A 22,689-nucleotide genomic window follows, 5' to 3' on the forward strand; every position below is an offset into this window, starting at 1 on the left:
ACCCAAATTTACAGCATTCAATGTAAAACTTGTAATGTTTATTTCTTTCAAATTTTATTCTAGTTCTTCTAGAATCCTTTCCGAAGAAATCGCACGATTTTCTTATAAAAATTCTTGAACTTGACAAATGGCCTCTTTGTAGAGAATTCTTTGAAATTCTTTCTTGGCTTGAAATTTTTATTAGAAAACTCGGAATTCGTTTAAAATATATCAGATGCAGTAATTTAAAAGGTTCTGTACTAACAAAATTAATAAATAAAAAAAATAATTAAAATTTTATCCTAAAACTACATTTTGATTTGTGTGAAACATTTTTATTTTCAATTGCAATTTTAAAGTACACCGAGTTGCTGTAGGAACTTATGATGTTAGAAAATAATGTAGACAATTTAATTTTAAACAAATTCTCTGAATATTTTATTCACTTTAGACAAATAGTTTAAAAGTTACACGAGTTTTCAACCCCTTAATATTTCTCATACTATTATTACTACAGTGGGCATAACCCATTACAAATTTGCTCAAAGTCTGTTTTAGTGTTTTAAATTTTATTTTACAAGAAAAATTTCACCTTTCTTGAAGACAAAACAGCAATTTTGTTCATTAGAGTCAAAAACTCGTAACATTTCATGAAACGACGTCGTTAAAAGTAAAGAGAGTAGAGGGAAGTGTTCTAGGGGTTATAAAAATACATTAAAGATGATATTAAGTTGTTAGAAAGGTGAAAAGGACTTGTACACTGAGGGTAATAAATGGATAAATAATTATTTGGAGGAGTTGGACTTACGAGTTCCTGGAAGTGTAAAAAAGTTTTAATTAATTTGTGTTTTGTGTAAATAATTAGTGATTTTATATTTTGTATATTTAAATAGTTTATTAAAGAATGTCGTGTTAAAATTACAAATTTGTAGTACAAACGGTGCGGCCTTACTAGCTCGTAAAATGTATAAAGAACATTTTAATGTAAAAATGTTTAAACATTTATTTGTTCAAGTAGTTATAACTTTTGAACAATTAGTGTGACATAAAAGGTATGTTTGGTGAATTTGTATAAAATTAAATATTTAACAACATTGTCTAACAACAAAAGTCCCTACAACAACTCGTAATACCCAAAAATTCCTTTAGAGATACCTTAAAAATGGTAAAGGACACGTGTTTATTGTAAATTTTGTATCTTTTAAACTATTTGAATAAAGTATATAAAATATTCGGTAAATTTATACAAAAATTCAATTATCTAAAACATTGTCTAACACCATAAAGCCCTACAGCAACTCGGTATACCCAAAAAACCTTAGACAAAAAGTAACTTACTTTTTCCACTTATCCAGGTAACTTGTATAGAATTTTTCACTTATACTATATATACTAGTATAAAAAATGATATTAAATTCCAAAACTATTCTAGAATCTTATCCAAATTATTTCTAATGTCTAAATATTTACATTGCCCATAATTTAAATAATCAAATATAATTTTCTATCAGAATGCAAGTCACTTAATTTGCTTCTGTAACTTTTTTTGCCTCTAAGACTAGACGACAGGGTCGAATTATCAATTTTGGGCATCGCACTTCGTTAAGGACCGATTTATTTTAGTTTTTTTGTCTTCAGAAATTATTTGAAGAAAAAAATTAAAGGTACAACTGTTGAAAATCAAGGTGATAAGCTTAATAGTCGAAGGAATGAAGCTCTTTTCACACTAGAAGTATAAAACTTCTATTATTAGAATAATGAGGAATTTTGAGGAGCTCTTCAGGACGCACCGTTTGTACTACAAGCTTGTAAATTTAATATGTTATTTTTTAATACCTTCTAAAAATGTAAAAAATACAGAATTGCCAAAAATTTATATATAACATGAGATAATAATAATTTCATGAACAAAGAACAAATTTGTTCTGAAGATGCATGTGTAAAAAAGTAAAATGTACTTTTTATAAAGAGTTAGTAATATTTTAAAATTTTGTGAGAAAACTTACAATTTTACTATTTTTTACTAAAATGTACATATTAAGAAGTAACATACTAAAATTGCATATGTGTACGTCCTGAAGAGCTCGCTAAATAAATTATTTCTCAAAAGACTTGTGTGATCAAAGTGTAATGTATAACCATGCACCTTTTATGGTTAGTTAAAAATATTTTAAAATTTTGTGAGAAAACTTACAAATTTTACTATTTTCTAATAAAGTATACATATTAAGAAATAACATACTAAAATTGCATACGTGTACGTCCTGAAGAGTTCGCTAAATAAATTATTTCTCAAAAGACTTATGTGTTCAAATTTAAATGTATAACCGTGCACTTTATATGGTTAGTTAAGAATATTTTAAAATTTTGTGAGAAAACATACAAATTTTACTATTTTTTACTAAAGTTTACATATTAAGAAGTAACATACTAAAATTTCATATGTGTACGTCCTGAAGAGCTCGCTAAATAAATTATTTCTTAAAAGACTTATGTGTTCAAAGTGAAATGTATAACAATGCACTTTTTATGGTTAGTTAAAAATATTTTAAAATTTTGTGAAAAAACTTACAAATTTTACTGTTTTTTACTAAAGTATACATATTAAGAAGTAACACACTAAAATTTTATCTATGTACGTCCTGAAGAGCTCGTTAAAAAATTATTTTCCATACAAAATGTTTCAAATACAAAGTTTGGGATTTTATACTTTGTGACTTTAGATATTTTTAAAAACCGTTTTAGTGTGAAATAGTTCTTATATTTAATATCGTGGACTTCTGTTCGATATAAAAAGGCATAAAGTGCCTTTCTTACCATTTTTTTTTCGATTTTTTAAAACTTTTTTCGATTATTTTCTTCGGCAACTTTTGAAGGTGTCCACAAAAAATATCATTCCAGTAGTAGGACAGGTAAAAGATTAAGGAAAAGATTATATATACACATATATAAATGTATATATGTATATATGTATATATATGTGTATATGAAGAAGGTACAATTTAGTTTCAGGTACAAAAAACAGGTAAATTATTACCTTGTACGAAATTAGGTGCCGAAAAGTCACAACACTTTTATATATAAAGCTACTTAACAATTATTTTATAAAAACTGGTTTCTAAAAGTATTTTTCATTATTATTATTATTAGTATTTGTTCAACAATTTTAATAGATTCAGTGAAGATGATTTTGTAATTATAGGTATGTCTGAGGAGCTCGTTAAATGCACTATTTTGTTAGGATAAAAAGTTCTTAAGTGTCAATAAGAACTTTTTGTAGATTATTTTAAAATTTTCTGAGAAAATGTGTTAATTTTTAAATTTGTTATCATAATATACATATCTGGGAATGATATGCTAAAATATCAGCTATGTACGTCCTGAAGAGCTCGTTAAATAAATTATTTTGTTCACAAATGCTGGAGAAGCAAATATTTATATGTAGTTTGTACAGAAAATCGTTGTTAACTCGAAAAATTGTTAAAGGATATATTAATTTTAAAATTTGTTATTATAATATACACATCTGGGAATGATGTACTAAAATTTCAGCTTTGTACGTCCTGAAGAGCTCATTAAATTAATTATTTTGCTAAGAAAGTAGTACTGCATTTTCTTAACAAACATTCATATTTAAAAATAAAACCTGGCTGATATAAATATTATTATTTATATATAAAATTATATAAAATTATATAAATATATATAATATATTAATAATATTCTTAATATATATACCTTAATATAATAATTTCTTAATATATATAATATATATACTTAATAAATATTACTATGATTATTACCAATTACAAATCCATTTCCATACAAAATCTTTCTTTTATAATTTCTCTCACAAAACGGAACTTTGTGATTAAAAACTCAGAAAAAACACAATAATATTTATATGAAGTTATTAAAAATATTCCCATACATTAATGTTCATACAAAAAACACTAATTTAGTAAATTATTTCATTAGAACGGTTGATGAGTTAAAAGTACAGTTAATTTTATGTAATTATGATTTGACACAGAAAAATATAAAAATTACATTCATTTTGGTGCTTTTGTGAATTTATTTTTATATTTATTAATACAATTGATTTTGTTGTTAATAAATTTAACACGGAATTTGTTTAAGGTTCAGTTAGTCTAAAATAAATAATAAATCATTCCATGTATTTTTTTCCACAGACAAATTGATATTCCATGTCTTTTAATCTTCGAAATCTTCTAATGGACTGACTGACACATTTTTCAAACAAAACCATCATTTATTGTTTTTAAAACAAAAATATTTTATAGTAGAAGACTTCACTGTTGTTCTAGCAACTGTTGTGGAATTAATTTATTTTAATTTTTAAATAATATAACCATTCTTAATACATAAAACTGATGCAAATGATTCGTTGTTTAAATTCAAAGTTTGATTCAATTTTGTGTGAAATTTTGTTCCGGAGGATTCAAATTGTTGTACTACAATTTGTTGATAATTTTATTAGCTCTTCAACCATATATAAATATTTGTATCCAAATAACTTATTCAGGTTTTAAGCCAATTTTCAAAAAAATGACCCAGGCCTAAATTCTAAGACAAAATTTAATTATTTTTTTGATATTATTTTGTTCTAAATGATATAAATTGTTATACTATGATGCATAAATAATTTCATAGGCTTTTGAACAATATATAAATATATATATATATTTGTATCCAAATAATTTTTTGATGTCTTAAGTCAAGTTTCAAAAAAATGCCCAGTCTAAAATTTGAGAATATCCAAATTCATTTTGGTGATACATTTTTTTATTATTAGTTTTATGAGAAAAAATATTAAATTTAATTTTTGTTATGAAAATAGGCTTATTAAAGAATAAATGTGCAAAATTACAAGGTTGTAGTACAAACGGTTCGACCAAGATAATTTTTTGAAAACACTATTAAAATTTAGTTCAAATTAACTACATGGCATGAGGCATTGGATGATTTTTTTTTTTATAATTAGAGTTGTGTGAAATAAGTTCATAATTTTAGTATTTGTAGTTATAATAGATACATTGAAGAATATTTAAGCAAAATTACAAGCTTATAGTACAAACGGTGCGACCAGGGGAATTTTTCAAAACATTATTATACTTTAACTCAACCTAAATGAGACTTGAATTACGAAATCATTTTTCATTAATTTTGTGTGAAACCAAATATCAATTTTAAAATTTTCTATGATAAAAGACACTTTAAATAATATTTTAGCAAAATTACAACATTATAGTACAAACGGTGCGACCAGGAGAATTTTTCAAAATATTATTATACTTCAACTCAACCTAAATATGACTTGAATTACGAAATCATTTTTTATTAATTTTGTGTGAAACCAAATATCAATTTTAAAATTTTCTATGATAAAAGACACTTTAAATAATATTTTAGCAAAATTACAACATTATAGTACAAACGGTGCGACCAGGAGAATTTTTCAAAATATTATTATACTTCAACTCAACCTAAATATGACTTGAATTACGAAATCATTTTTTATTAATTTTGTGTGAAACCAAATATCAATTTTAATTTTTTTTATGATAAAAGATACTTTAAGCAATATTTTAGCAAAATTACAACATTATAGTACAAACGGTGCGACCAGGAGAATTTTTCAAAATATTATTATACTTCAACTCAACCTAAATATGACTTGAATTACGAAATCATTTTTTATTAATTTTGTGTGAAACCAAATATCAATTTTAAAATTTTCTATGATAAAAGACACTTTAAATAATATTTTAGCAAAATTACAACATTATAGTACAAACGGTGTGACCAGGAGAATTTTTCAAAAACATGATAAGAAAAAAATCTCTCATAATTAGTGTTGTAAATTTCAGTTATTGTTGTAATTAAGTCGAATTACAATATTTTTTATTATATTCTATACCAAATGATTGATAATCTTATACACAAAAATAGAAAAAAACTTTTGATTTGAGTATTTTTCATAATTAAGTCGAATTACAATGTTTTTTATACTGAATGATTAATTTCTGGAACAAAGTCATCTGCATTTTTTTTAATATTTTTTTCCCAGTCACCTGTCTCTTGAAGTCTAGAATGCAAGTCGGACTCGTTTTTTATTTGACTCCATCGTCGTCTTATTAGTAAAATTAAAATTCTTGAAAATCACAGACCGATTCAGAGTTGACATCAATCAGAAATCATCGAAGCGAATGGAGAGCATTTTTTTAATGATTTTAAAATCGACTGAGAACGACTTGTTCTTATTTTTTTTTCAATGATTTTTTTCTAGAAGATTTTTTCTGTTTTTTTACTCCGAGTCTAAGAGAGAAGTTATTCGTGTGACACTTTTTAGATAAATGTCTTTGTTTTGGCTCGGATAGTCTTTAGGAATTTTTATAATTATATACAAACACACATACACACACATTATATATATATATATATATATATATATATATATATATATATAAATACTAGAACGACCACTGTCCAAGCCATTAAAAATTAACAAAGTAATTCCAAAAACTATAAAGTAATTTCAAAGTTGAAATTTTATCCTGGTCAAACCGTTTGTACTACAACCTTGTAATTTTGCCTAAATATTCTTTAATATGTCTGTTATAACTTCAAATACTAAAATTAACAACTTAATTCACACAACACTAATTACAAAATAATTTATCATCCTCATGTCATGTAGATAATTTGAACTAAATTTTAATAGTGTTTTCAAAAAATTATCTTGGCCTAACCGTTTGTACTACAACCTTGTAATTTTGCTTAAATATTCTTCAATATGTCTATTATGATAATAAATTCTAAAATTCATATATATGTATAATTATGTATGACAAAAACCCTCAGTGAACTTTTCATTTATATTTTTTCCTCTAATTAATTTTAGTCGAAAACCCAGCAGGAGTAGAAACACAAAATCTAGTTTTCATTTGCATATACACGTATCTAATTATTTATTTATTTAAATATACATAGGTATATATATATATATATATATATATATATATATATGGAAAATGTATATATGAATATTTAACAATATATTGTTGTTATACAAGTTAATTAAATAGATAAATATCTACAATGGCGAATGATTGATCGTTCCATGTCATAGAGAAGTTATAATAATCGAAATATATTTTTATATATATGTATGTATATATGTATATATATATATATTTATAATATTTTTGCAGCCCAATCGTGGAATTCAAAAAAGCTTAAATAACAAAATTATTTATTCCATTAAACGTTTCGACACTTGATGTGTGTCATCATTCAGTAATCAAACCAGGAAAAACAACAGAAAAAAATAATTATGATGTAAAATTGATTGAACACTAAATTTGTGTAAAATAATAAATTACTATTACATTAACAAATTTAATGTTATTGATAGCGGTGCATTATGGACACTGATCAAGGTTACAACGCACTGATCAACGCATTTGTTTGAATTTTGCGTTATTCACCAAAATATTGTTAGAAGATGTATATAATATTATATGTCACTAGAAAGCTAATAGAATTTGCTATTAATTAGTATAAATTAGTTAATAACATTTAGAACAAAATTATATTTTGAAAGATCCATAAAATATAAACAAATCTTATTTTTTTGAGTATTTAAAATTTATTTTAAGTGTTATTCTTGGTTTGCAAACAAGTTTGTGTCCTAAATAAATCATTTTTTCTTATGTACACAATAAAGAAATGTCAGGAATGAAGAATTGCAAATATTAAAACATGAAAAATAAATCCAAAAAATAAAAAAATCGAAAAAAATCAAGAACATGTGTTCCATTACATTTTGACATCATATATGTATATATACTTATTGTCGAATCGCGTGCCAACAAATCGTTTTAAACGAACATTAAAAATTATCCACGGGGATAAATAATTAATAATAATGATATATTTATATGTAAGGACATTGGTATTTGCTGGATTTAGTCGTGCACCGAAAATTGATACAAATAACGTAGAAATTGTAGCCAAATCGATTCGTGTACTTTTTTATTGAATGTCAAGGTTTAAAGACTTTTTAAAATATAATTTTGTTCTAAATGTTATTAACTAATTTATACGAATTTATAGCAAATTTTATTAGCTTTTCAGTGACATATAATAATAAATACACTTTCTAACAAGTTTTTGCTATATTTTATAAAATGTAAATAAATGCAAAAACATTGACTACATCAGTCGCTTCCTATAATAATTTATGTATATATATATATATATATATATATATACTAGCTGACCCGGCAAACGCTGTTTTGCCATAAAAAATATTTTGCCGCTTTGCAGAAGTTCTTATAATAATACATGATATATTAATAATAATGTTATATTTTTATTACACAAATTTCTTTACACTTCGATAATTAATTCCAACGCATTATAGTGCTTTGTTTATTTTAATTTTATTTATGTCAAATAGTGAAATATTTTTTTAAATCAATGAATAAATTAGATTTTAGTCGGAATCAACGCAGTACCATTATCTGAATATATAATACTTTATATAAATATCAGATTTTTTACTTTTGCATTTAATTTAAAAATATTGAATGTCAATTTCATATATCCAATATGCATTAAATTTTTAAATGCCAAAATATTTCCTTTTTGGTCGAAATTTAATATAATATGATATAATTTATATCTATAATTTGATTGCCAATATTGCCTATAATATAACTTGGAATAATTAATTTATTTGTATCTTATTGAAGTCGTTAAAAATTCATTTTTTTTTTGAACTGTCAGAATTTTGTTTATGATTAATGTTAAATTCAATATGTTGCTTTTTTATTGTGATCTATTATGTTTTAATCACATATCATATGAATTTTCGACTATAAATTGATATTCATACTATCCCTGAAACTAACATGGATAAAGTTCTGAGAAATCCGAGTCCAAATCTATAAAATGTTTGATTTTTGGCACTTTTATTAATTTTTTATCAATTTTCGTACTGTAAAATGATGTATGATTATTTATCAAAATTGTAATATTTAGACTATAATTTTAGATGAATATACTATCTATTTTCGCATAGCAATTAGTTTTTTTTTATTTGAAATCAAGTAAAACATAAATATATTTATTTGATATTCTTCCATAAAGATCCGATTTATGACATTGTTTTCAATTATTTTTAATTTATTTTGAATTAGCAAATGTCAAAAAATATAATTAAAATATTTATTAAATATTGTCTATAAATAATGTCATTTAATAAGTATTATTTATTACTTTGGTGCTTGATATGGATATGAATTTGTGATAAAATATATTCTTTCTGACAAATAGTTAAAAACTTATTATAATTTTCAAAATTATTTGACATTTCATACTTCCAAAATTATTTCACTCTCATCATGGATTAGTCTAAATCAACGCAGTATCATTATCTAAATATACAATTTTTTATATAAATATCAGATTTTTTACTTTTGCATTTAATTTAAATAGTTAACGTCAATTTCAAATATGCAATATGCACTAAATTTATAAATGTCAAAATATTTCCCTTTTAGTCGAAAATGATAGTATTTATTTTACAATAATGTTTTGTTTTTATAATTTAATTGGCAATATTGCCTATAACATAACTTGGAATAATTAATCTATTTGTTTCCTACTGAAGTCGTTCGACATTTTTTATTATATATTATATTTCCAATTTACTTTTCAAAATTTCCTATAACCTAAGTTGGATATATATGCACACGATGATTCAATAAAATTTAAAATCGGTTCAGTAGTTTGGGCGTCCATCGCGAACCAACATTGTGACACGAGATTTATATATATATATATATATATATATATGCATATATATACGCACAAAAAATATACAAAGACTTTATAAAAACATTTATTTTACATTTGATTCCCTTTTAATTAAAACTCTGCCATATACCACGATTTATATTTTTATTTCATTTTATTTCGTTGCATTTATGGAAAAAACTTTTATATGAAATGATATTTTATTTCATATAAAATATAAATGTTATTTTAAACGACTCTTTAAGCACTTTGCAAAAGATGAAACTCAGATAATGAATTTTTACTTTAAATGAGAAAAACATGGGTAAAATATCATATGTATATACAAATTTTAATTAACAATCTTTTATATATATTTCAAAAACTCATATATAATTTTATTGACATTTTTCCAAACCAACAAATCAAGTCGTTTCTTTATCGATTTATTAAATAAATATAACATCACAGAATTGATATGAATCTTTCTATATGAATATTTCAATTTGTATTTATATCAGATGTTCTAGAAGTAATAAAGACATTTAATATATACACATATATATTTATATATATATATATATATATATATATATATATATATATATATATAAATGTATTCCTCAGATTGAAAACAAATAAAAAAGCCTTCATCATTTCTTGATCATTATTTTCGATAAGACAGAAAGTATGTTTTTATGTTCTGGAAAAATGAATCCCGAGGGAATTTACTATTGATATATTCTATAAGATGACAGAATATACTATGATATACTATAATTTAGTATATTCTAGTATAATATTGAGGGAAAATAAGAAAATACGACTCCGGGAATAGAATTATTACATTATTTTGCCTCCGGTGTTACAAGAGTAAGAGTCTATATATGGGGATATAAATGATATAAATCGGATTTTATTTTGTAAAATGGATTTTCTAAGGTAGATACGATGGAAATAATATTTAATTTATATATAATATATAAACCATGGTTTTGTTCTAACATTTCTAGTATTTATTAATAATTTTTACCTTTAAATGCAACTATCACCAAATTAGCTTTTCGGTACCATAAGTAAAAGTTTAGTGATTTTTTTAAATATAATTTTGTTCTAAAAGTTATTAATTAATTTATACCATTTTATAGTAAATTTTATTAGCTTTTCAACCATATATAAAACATATATTATATATACATATATATGTAATATTTTGTATAAATTACCCACGTCTCATATATAATTTTATTCCGATAAAATCTCCGTCCAATTAGGGAATTTCTGTTTTATTTTCAGAAGGAAGGGTTTAAAACAAAAGGTACTTTTTCCTTCTCTGATTGGTTGAAAAATTAGTTTAAAAATGATGGAGTCGCTCGTAAAACCTATGGAATAAATTATTTAAATTGATAAAAATGAATAAATGTTTATTTATGCGAAAGGCGATTCCTCCATATTATATTGTATGGTAATTTGTTCGAAGATGGAAACAACGTTTTCAAATTAAACAACAAGTGGGATTTGAATATAGTAATAATAGACATATGAAAATATATAAAAAAATTAATTAAAGTTTGGAGTAAAATTTAAGGTTGAGAAATTCCAAAAAAAAACAGTACATTTTTGTTAAAACAAGAAATACTGAAATAAATGTCAAAGTTTACCGTTTTTTGAATACAAGTTTGTTCTAAATGTTATAAACTAATTAATACCAAATTATAGTAAATTTCATTAGCTTTTAAATGATATATAATAATATATACATGTTCTAACAAGTTTTCGACATATAATGCTAAATATACAGCGAATAATATCAAAGTTTGTTGATTTTTTTAAATATAATTTTGTTCTAAATGTTATTAATTAAATTATACCACCTTATAGTAAATTGCATTAACTATTTAATAATATATAATAATAACAACATTTTTTAATAACTTTATTGCTACACAACGCAAAATACAAACAAATGCAAGAGCAAATACTGTCTACGTATTGAATGTCGAAGTTTAAAATTTTTTTAAAATATAATTTTGTTCTAAATGTTATAAATTAGTTTATTCCAAATTATTGCAAAATTTAATAGCTTTAAAATGACATATCACAATAAATACGTATTATGATTAATTTTTCTTATATAAAGCTAAATATTAAAAATGCTTCATCAAAAAATATTTAAAATTCACGTAGAAAAATATAAAAATATGTAACGAAATACAGAAAACTTTATGAAAGTAAGAATCTAACATTTTATAAAATATAACAAAACCTTATAAATTATTATGAAACACAAAACAATTTTTTTTATTATTTTTTTTTAATTTCAATAATTATTACAACTGTTAAATAATTAACATCTAGTAATATTGATAAATAATAACATAAATTTAAATAAATAAGAGTGCAAAGGATAGAATTTACATGAAAATAATATCCGTAATATGATGATTTAATATAAAAAATAGAAGCAAATAATAATAAAAATAAAATTAATAAATAATATAAATAAAATTTCTGAATAATAAAATAATACTAGAAAAATAATAAAATATTATAAATTGCAACAAAGTCTACAAAAATAATAAAATATTATAAATTGCAACAAAGTCTACAAAAATATTGCAGAAATCATAGAAATTCAAACAAATATTTATAAGTATTATAAAATGCAATAGAATGCAATGTAATTTTTTATGAAAAAAATAAATTTTATAAAGGCAAAGAAAAACAATAGATAAATTTAAAAAAATGCAATAAAATGGAGCTCAATATTTAGCATAATATAAAATGTAACAAAATATGACATTATAATTTTAACATATATATGAGTAAAGTATATATAATAATTTCCAACACAAATGGTATAAATTTAATTAATACGTTTCGTATCGCATCCTGGCCATCTCTCTGTGTGTGGATCTATTTAGAGAGAAAATAGCTCCTTATATATATAGTTTCTCATTAAGATTTCGCACTTCCTATCTTTTCCCTTACCCTAAATTTTCACCCTCTTCCACCCTTTACACTCGGAAACGGCAACCGGAAATTTCCTGTTATCAATCCTAGGAGCTAAATAATAAATTTCCTCTCTCTTGGTGTAATCTTTGGATTAACTTAGTAACGAGAATAGATTTAGTTCAAGAGATTTAGGTGAAAAATTTCAGGTGATTTCATTTACTTAAGGTAAAATAATCAGGTATTTAGGGTTAGGTCATTAGTAGTTAAATTTAATTTAAACTTTATATAATAGTACTTAAAATTTTGTACTAAGATTTGTTCAGAGCGAGAATTTTTTTTTTTTAATTTCAATAATTATTACAACTGCTAAATCATTACCATCTAGTAATATTGATAAATAATAACATAAATTTAAATAAATAAAAGTGTGAAGAATAAAATTTATATGAAAATAATATCCGTAATATGATTTGATATAAAATAGAAGCAAATAATAATAAAAATAAAATTAATAAATAATATAAATAAAATTCTGAATGATAAAATAATACTAGAAAAATAATAAAATATAACAAAATAACAATAATAGAAATAGTAAGATAATAATAATAATAATAATAATAATAATAATAGTAGTAATGATAATAATAAAAGTAATAATAAAAGTAATAATAATAATAATAATAATAATAATGAAATTTACTATGAATTAGTATATATTAGTTAATAACATTTAGAACAAAATTATATTTTAAGAAATCTTTAAACCTTGACATTCAATACGTAGACAGTATTTGTTCCTGCACTTGTTTAAATTTTGCGTTATTCACCAAAATATTGTTAGAAGATGTATTTATTATTATATGTCACTAAAAAGCTAATACAATTTACTATGATTTAGTATAAGTTAGTTAATAACATTTAGAACAAAATTATATTTTAAAAAATCGGTAAAATTAGACATTTAAAACAGGTGACATTTACTTGGTGGACGCTTAAATATTGTTATATTTTTTGGGCAAAATTTGTTTGAATGTATACATATTTTTATATACTGTTGAAAAGGTAATAAAATTTACTATAAATTGGTGTATATTGGTTAATAACTTTTAGAACAAAATTATACAAAAAATTAGTCAAAAGTTAATATTAAAACTATATACCAAGTACGCACCTTCATTTGTATACATTTTTTAAATTTATTAAAACACTTACATATTATTATATACTACTAGAAAGCTTATAAAATTTACTATAAGTCTGTGTATACCACTTTTCAAAGTTTAGAACAAAATTATATTAAAAAAATTAGTCAAACTTTAAAATTAAATATCGACACTATGTACCAAGAACATATGAACTATTTTTTTTAAATTTAGCTTTATATTGCTGAAATTTATTAAAACACATATTTAAAATAAAGGTTGTCAAATATCTCCCTTCCGCCTTTTTGTATTATAAACCAAGAGCAAAAAAGCGGAAGGGAGATATTTGACAACCTAATATTATTATATATCGTTAGAAAGCTCATAAAATTTACTTGAAGTCTGTGTATATCAATTTTTTTAGAACAGAATTATATAAAAAAAATTAGTCAAACTTTGGAAATTTAATATCAAACCTATGAATCAAGAGGGTGTCTTCATTGAAGTAAATTTTTTTATATTTAGCATAATATTGATTAAATTTATCAAAACACTTATATATTATTATATACCACTAGAAAGCTCATAAAATTTACTACAAGTATGTGTATATGAATTTTTAACATTCAGAACAAAATTATATTAAAAAAGTTAGTCAAATATCGAAGTCCAAAAATGTATCTTCATTTTCCTACTATTACAATTGTAATATTTAATTTATTTATTCATACAATTATTTTTAACTCGAACTTTTTCTTCTTCGAACAAGTTTTACCCAACTAATTGGTCGACATTAGAAAAGGGCACATTTCTTTAAATATGAAATTATCGAACGAGTCTTGTTCAAATAATAAGAGTCTTGTGTTTTTCTTAAAAACACTTCAACAAATATTTACCAACATCTTTTAAATTAAACAAAAAATAAAATACTCTACTACTATACTCAAGTTGTGTGCTTTTGTTTATTTATAACATTCATATTTGTATTTATTTTATTCATTTTCAAGGGGTAATAGACAGAGAGCTGGGGGAAGAAATAAATACATATTTAACATACGTTGGTAAAAAGTTTCAATATTCAATTTCCGAAGTTTGACTAGATTTTTTAATATAATTTTGTTCTAAACTTTGAAAATCGGTATACACAGACTTATAGTAAATTGTATAAGCTTTCTAATGGTATATAATAATAAATATGTGTTTTGATAAATTTAAAAAATATAAGGCAAAATTAAAAAAAAAAAGTACGCTAATGTAGGCACATCTTGGTACATAGCTTCCATATTCGATGTCGAACTTTGACTAATTTTTTTAATATAATTTTGTTCTAAACTTTAAAAATTAGTATACACAGACTTGTAGTAAATTTTATAAGCTTTCTAACGGTATATAATAATGAATATGTATTTCAATAAATTTACACAATATAAGGTTATCAAATATCTCCCTTCCGCCTTTTTGTATTCTAAACCAAGAGCAAAAAAGCGGAAGGGAGATATTTGACAACCTAATATTAAACAAAATTTAAAAAAATGTATATTAGTGAAACTCTTCACAAATTTTGTTTATTTTCCATATTTTAATACCAAAAAAACATTTTTTCCATTTGTTATTTTTCATTATCTATATATTTTTCTACCAGCTCTCCTTTTACCTTTTACAAAGGTAAATTCTCCTTTTACCACAACGAAAGAAATATGTTCTTTGTTGTTGATTTAACCTTTTTCGAAACGATGTTTATTTAGTACGGAACCTAATAATAATATTCCATTCCATGTTTGAAGTAATTAAAATTTCTACTCTGGAATATGAATATTAAATATATGTACTTCTGTTCTGTTTTTTCAGGAAAAGGAAACAGACGTGGAATCGTACACTGAGGGAGTAAATGGACACAGGTGAGTTTGGATTTAGAAACTGTTTTTTGATAAAATTTTGTTCTGCATGTTATTAAAGTGTTTTAATGGGGTTGTAGGAAATTTGATTAGCTTTCTATTGATATATAATAATACGTAAGTGTTCGAACAAATTTTACTAATTTAATGCTAAATACGGACCCAAAATTTACGTCAATCGAGTCTTGTTAGGTGCACGATTATCAATGTAAAAGTTTGATGATTATTTATATTAAAATTTGTTCTAAATGTTATAAATTTGTTTATGCACTGTTACAATAAATTTTATTGGCTTTTCAATGATATATAATAATAAACAGAGTTTTGAACAAATTTTGTCACTATAATACAAAATGTCACCTCGAATTAAACGAGTCATATGCAATTCAGCCCTTCAATTCCAAAGTTTAACTATTTTTTGTATTAAATTTTGTACTAAAGTTTAGAAATCAGATTGTACACGATTGTAGTAAATTTTATTACCATTTTAGTGATATATAATAATAATTAGCTATTCAAACAAATTTTTGGTATAACATTTGCTAGATATGAAAAAATTTAACCAAATATCAGTACGAGTTAAACCAGATTTTCAAATTTTAAGTTTGACTTTATCTCTGTTTAAATTTATATATATATATATATATATATATATATATATATATAACTTAAAATTGTCTATTTCAACACAAAACTGTCGTAAAAAAGTTAACACTTTAAAAATAAAAAATATTTTCTTTAAACAATTCACATGCTAATAAATCCTTCTAATTAATACAAAAAACAGACAATAGCTTCATTATATCCTTCGGCTACCACATTTAGATAAAAAATCCTTTTTTCCTATTTTTTGTCCAATTTTATTTTATCCTGGCCATAAATTTCGATGAAAAACAGATGGACCTCAAACAAATGGACCAATTTATCGAATTTAGATAATTATTACGGTTGACAGCCCTATTTTTTATTTAGAGATTAATTTTAAAGATTAACTTTCAAAGAACAAATTTTGTACCGACAAAATAATTAGGCTTTTAATTAATTTTTAAAATTTAATTTTTCATAGGTTCGATATTCTATTTTGGAAGTTTGACTAATTTTTTTAATACAATTTTGTTCTAAATGATAAAAATTCATATACACATACTTATAGTAAAGCTTTCTAACGATATATAATAATAAATATGTGTTTTGATAAATTTACACAATATTAGACAAAATTTAAAAAAAATGTATATCAGTGTTCTTTACAAGTTTTGTTCATTTGGCATATTTTAGTACGAAAACAACTTGTTTTTCATATTTTTTGTTATTTTTCATTATCTATATATTTTTCAACCAGCTCTCTTCTAAAAACTGTAAATTTAAGTACTACATATCAAAGTACATATATTAAAGTATATTTGTTAAAAATTACAGATTTCTACTACCATTGGTTAACCCTGAAGAGCTCTTCAAACATAGCATTAACAACGTCTAATTTTCAATTAAAATGTGATATATTAAATGCGCTTTGTACAGAAAAGCATTTTTTCGTAGACGATTATTCGGATTTTCATAAATCTTTCTGAAGTTTGTTAAGGGAATTTTCTAGGATTTTTTGAATTATAGAAATATAGTTAGATTGTAGAAATAAATGGAAAAAAATACAAAAAAACCGCTTAACATTGATTGACTTTGAAAATATTTGAGGCACTGTTTGACATTAAAAACAAATGAAGACTGTCATCTGCCAAACATTTCCATTCACTTATAGGCTAAGACAATATTAAAATATAATATATTTATGATTATGAATAAGAAAAAAGCAAAACTAAAATTTACTACTATTGGTTGACCCTGAAGAGCTCCTCAAAATCCAACTCGTAATTATCAATTCCTACATACATTGGCCACCTGTCGGTCGGTTCATCTGTGAGCTCTTAATTTTTATTACCAAGAAAAAAAAAAGTAGAGTGAAGAGATCGAAAGACCAACGAAGAAATAACAACTTACATGAAGACCACACACAAATGAAGACAAGACGAAGAAGATACATAATTAATTCTATACTGGAGGTCTTGAAGAAAATTTAAAAAGTGACACAAATGTTGATTTTGAGGAGCTCTTCAGGGTAAACCTTTGGTACTACAATAATGCCTCAAATATTTTCAATGTCAATCAGTGATAAGCGTTTTTTTTTTTTGTATTTTCTTCCATTTATTTCTACAATCTAACTATATTTCTACAAATCAAAAAATCCTAGAAAATTTCCTTAACAAACTTCAGGAAGATTTATCAAAATCCGACTAATCGTTCTTAATTTGTGTACTTTATTTAATATGTAGTAGTTAAATTTACAAGTTTTTATTGAAAATTATATGATTAATTCGATACTGGAGGTCTTGAAGAACATTGTGACACAAATGTTGATTTTGAGGAGCTCTTCAGGATAAATCGTTGGTACTATAAAACTCTAATTTCAATAATGCCTGAAATATTATCAATGTCAATCAATGATAAACGGTTTTTTGTAATTTTTTCCATTTATTTCTACAATCTAACTATATTTCTATGAATCAAAAGAAAATTTCCTTAACTAACTTTAGGAAGATTTATCAAAATCCGAATAATCGTTCTTAATTTGTGTACTTTAACATGTAGTAGTTAAATTTACAAGTTTTTATTGAAAATTATATAATTAATTCGATACTGGAGGTCTTGAAGAACATTGTGACACAAATGTTGATTTTGAGGAGCTCTTCAGGATAAATCGTTGGTACTGCAACACTCTAATTTCAATAATGCCTCAAATATTTTCAATGTCAATCAATGATAAGCGGTTTTTTGTAATTTTTTCCATTTATTTCTACAATCTAACTATATTTTTATGAATCAAAAAATCCTAGAAAATTCCCTTAACAAACTTCAGGAAGATTTATCAAAATCCGAATAATCGTTCTCAATTTGTGTACTTTAATATGTAGTAGGTAAATTTACAAGTTCTTATTAAAAATTTGTACATATTATTAATTTTCTCAACAAAGCGCTATGTATTCTATAGTTATGTATTCAATGACGTTTTTAGGAAGCTCTTCAGGCTAAACAGTGGGTACTAGAATGCTGTAATTTTTGATAAAAATAGTTTAATATATGTTAATTTTATTTACAGTTTTATTTGAATTTCTAATATTTTTTCCCAACATATATCTTATATATAAAATTCTTCTGTAATGGTGTATAAAAGATTAATCCTCCTGAACGATTATTCGGATTTTCATAAATCTTCCTGAAGTTTGTTAAGGGATTTTTTTAGGATTTTTTGAATTATAGAAATATAGTTAGATCGTAGAAATAAATGGCAAAAATTACAAAAAACCGCTTATCATTCATCGAGTTTTTATATGGTATCAATTTTTTGTTTATAAGAGTGTACGTTATCAACGTTGTTTTTAAAGAGCTCTTCAGGCTAAACCATCGAAACCACATAGCGGTAATCTTCCTGGATTATAATTTACTATGTCTAAATCCTTGTCCACCAATGTTTTAAATCCAATTTTTCTTTATGTACCCATTAAAATATTATTAGAACAGAAACCATTTCGAGTCGAAAATTAAGACCGTTAAAATACATTTCGGATTTTTCCATTAATAATAATTAAAAGGCAGAAGAAAAACAGATTTAGTATGAAAATTAAGAAAACAGTTACTTGCCAAGAGGAAACTTTGTAGAAAGTTTCGGAAAGTTTTTGGAGAGCAGGCGAAAACAATTGTTTTAGGAGAATTAATTTGCGAATTTAACTGTTTGGGGCAGATTATTAAATATATATGTATGTATATATATATATATATAATATATATATATATATATTATATAACAATTTAAAAAACAATTCCATGTCAAAAAGCAATGAAATTTTTTTCCTATTTTTCAAACACCTGTCTGACTTTTTTTACATTTACTGCCGACAGACAGTCCTTTTTATCTTAAATTATCTCAAATCTTTCGGTAAATTAAATCTTTATCTTATCTATCATACAATTACTTCAATTTCGTTCGTAATTGCCCGTGAAAAATATTCCTTTTCTTTTATGATATCTTATCTGAAGATACAAAAGAATTCAAGGTATTAAAAAGGTTTTTTTGCAAAATAAAGTAGTCTAAAAAGGAACTTTTGAAAAAAATATATTTAATCTAGATAAAGACGGACTTTTTGTTTATCTATATAAAGATAATTTTTATTTAACGGTTTAAATAATTATTTTATTTTCAGTTATATAAAGATAAAAATGTGCTTTGAGTTTTATGGATGGATTATTATTTTTAATAACTTTACAATGTTTTGTATAAATAAAAATTTTGTTGGTCGCACCGTTTGTACTACAATCTTGCAATTTTACAAAATTATACTTTAATATGTCTATTTTAACAACAAATACTAAAACGTATGATTTTGTTCACCCAAAATTAGTTACACAATTTTTTTGTTGCAAAAATACAATGGGCATTAATTTTACTCTATTAATTTTGTTGGTAAATATATAAAAGACTTATGTGATAAATGTTCACATAAGTCTTTTGAGAAATAATTTATTTAGCGAGCTCTTCAGGACGTACACATATGAAGTTTTAGTATGTTACTCCCTAATGTGTATACTTTAGTAAAAAATAGTAAAATTTGTGAGTTTTTTCACAAAATTTTAAAATATTTCCAACTAACCATAAAAAGTGCATTGTTATACATTTCACTTTGATCACATAAGTCTTTTAAGAAATAATTTATTTAGCGAGCTCTTCAGGACGTACATATATGCAATTATAGTATGTTCCTTCTTAATATGTATACTTTAGTAAAAAATAGTAAAATTTGTAAGTTTTCTCACAAAATTTTAAAATATTTTTAACTAACCATAAAAAGTGCATCGTTATACATTTCACTTTGATCACATAAGTCTTTTGAGAAATAATTTATTTAGCGAGATCTTCAGGACGTACACAGATGAAACTTTAGTGTGTTACTTCTTAATCTGTATACTTTAGTAAAAAATAGTAAAATTTGTAAGTTTTCTCACAAAATTTTAAAATATTTTTAACTAACCATAAAAAGTGCATTGTAATACATACAACTTTGATCACATAAGTCTTTTGAGAAATAATTTATTTAGCGAGCTCTTCAGGACGTACACTTATCAAATTTTAGTATGCTACTTCTTAATGTGTATACTTTAGTAAAAAATAGTAAAATTGGTAAGTTTTTTTTTATAAAATAATTAAATATTTTTCACCACAAATTTTAAATACCTCCTTGCAATTCCTTATAGACAGACGGATTTCTAGACGATTTGTTCCCAACAAAAAGCCTAAATTCCTTTACAAAAACCTGTCATCTGTCTGTCTATTATTCTGTGACAAATAATTCCTTTCAATTCCCTTCGAAATTCTTCAATTTAGTGTAAAATTACACGAACCGACAAACAAATCTGGAGCAAAACACATTTAGGCGTTTAATTTAGGGTAGACTAGGGACACGAGGCATAGGTGTATGTATATATTATATGTATAGGTGTTGGTCCTTTATTATAGGTGTTGTTTGGGGCTTTTGTGTAATACGAGATCTCACAAACAAATCCTGACAAAAGGAAACTGAATGCGCTAAATACACGCATTTAGTATTATTCATTCATTCATTCATGGTATTCATCGGTTTTAGTATTTGTTGTTTGAGGATCATTCATTCGCAAGAAATTACGGATAAAGAATAGATTTATATATATATATATATATATATATATATATATGCGAAATCGTGCGAATTATTTTGAACAGTTCCGAATCAGTATAATATTTTTAAAATATTCTCCGGGTCGCACCGTGTGTACTACAACTTTGTAATTTGGGTAAATTATTGTTTAAAGTGTCTATTATAACAACAAATACTCAAATTGATATTCGTTTTTATTTAAAATTAATTAAAAATGTTTTTCTATTTAAATGCTACATCAATAGAAAACATTAAATAACACAACCGGTAATAAAAAATTAACTTCAAAAATATATTAGTTAATATGTATAAAGCATATTCTTGATAAACTTTTGAAAATTGGAAATCGAGAGTATTACTATTTGATGGCAAATTAAAAATGCTTCTAAAACAACTTTTTGAATCACCAAAATATTTGCAATAGTTTTTATAAAATTGCATTTTTACACTTTGCAAATTTTATAAGTTGTAAAAAATCAATATGGATCCTGCGAAATCGAAATGTTTAAAAATGCAATATCTCGAGAATGCTTTGAGATATTTTAGAAATTCAAAAAGTTGCTTATATAATACTTTCAATTTGCCATCGAACTGTGTTAATCACGATTTGTTGTTTTAACTCGTTCACTAAGAATGCAACATAAACGTGCTTACTCACATATAAAACATTAAATAATATATTGCACAGCTGTAAATTAGTTTGCCAAAACCTATTATATATATTTTTATACATACTGTTAACTTATACTTGTAACTTTTTTTACCAAAAGCTTAAAGTGCATATTTTTATAACATATTCTTAGTAAAGGAGTAAAAACTGGAATTCGTAAGTTTTACTATTCGATGGCAAATTAAAAATGTTTTTAGAACACCTTTTTGAATCACCAAAATATCTGCAATAGTTTTTATAAAATTGCATTTTTACACTTTGCAAATTTTATAAGTTGTAAAAAATCAATATGGATCCTGCGAAATCGAAATGTTTAAAAATGAAATATCTCGAGAACGCTTGAGATATTTTAGAAATTCAAAAGGTTGTTTATGTAACATTTTTAATTTGCCATCGAACTGTATCAATCACGATTTGTTGTTTTAACTCTTTCACTGAGAATGCAACATTAATTTGCATACTCATAGAGAAAACGTCAA

General features: G+C 23.8%; 1 protein-coding gene across 1 annotated transcript in view; it reads left to right on the top strand.

Moving 5' to 3' along the window:
* Nucleotides 1–15,771: 15,771 nt before the first annotated feature.
* LOC113389158 (lambda-crystallin homolog) overlaps nucleotides 15,772–22,689 on the top strand; it is a 31,316-nt gene continuing 24,398 nt past the window's right edge. The window contains exon 1 of the mRNA XM_026626215.1: nucleotides 15,772–15,802. The gene's annotated coding sequence lies outside the window, so the exon portion shown is untranslated. The remainder of the gene's footprint in view (nucleotides 15,803–22,689) is intronic.

Source organism: Ctenocephalides felis, unplaced genomic scaffold (genome assembly GCF_003426905.1).
Source record: "Ctenocephalides felis isolate EL2017-DRISC unplaced genomic scaffold, ASM342690v1 CF-g0.4_SCAFFOLD_03573, whole genome shotgun sequence".
Taxonomy (NCBI): Eukaryota; Metazoa; Arthropoda; class Insecta; order Siphonaptera; family Pulicidae; genus Ctenocephalides; species Ctenocephalides felis.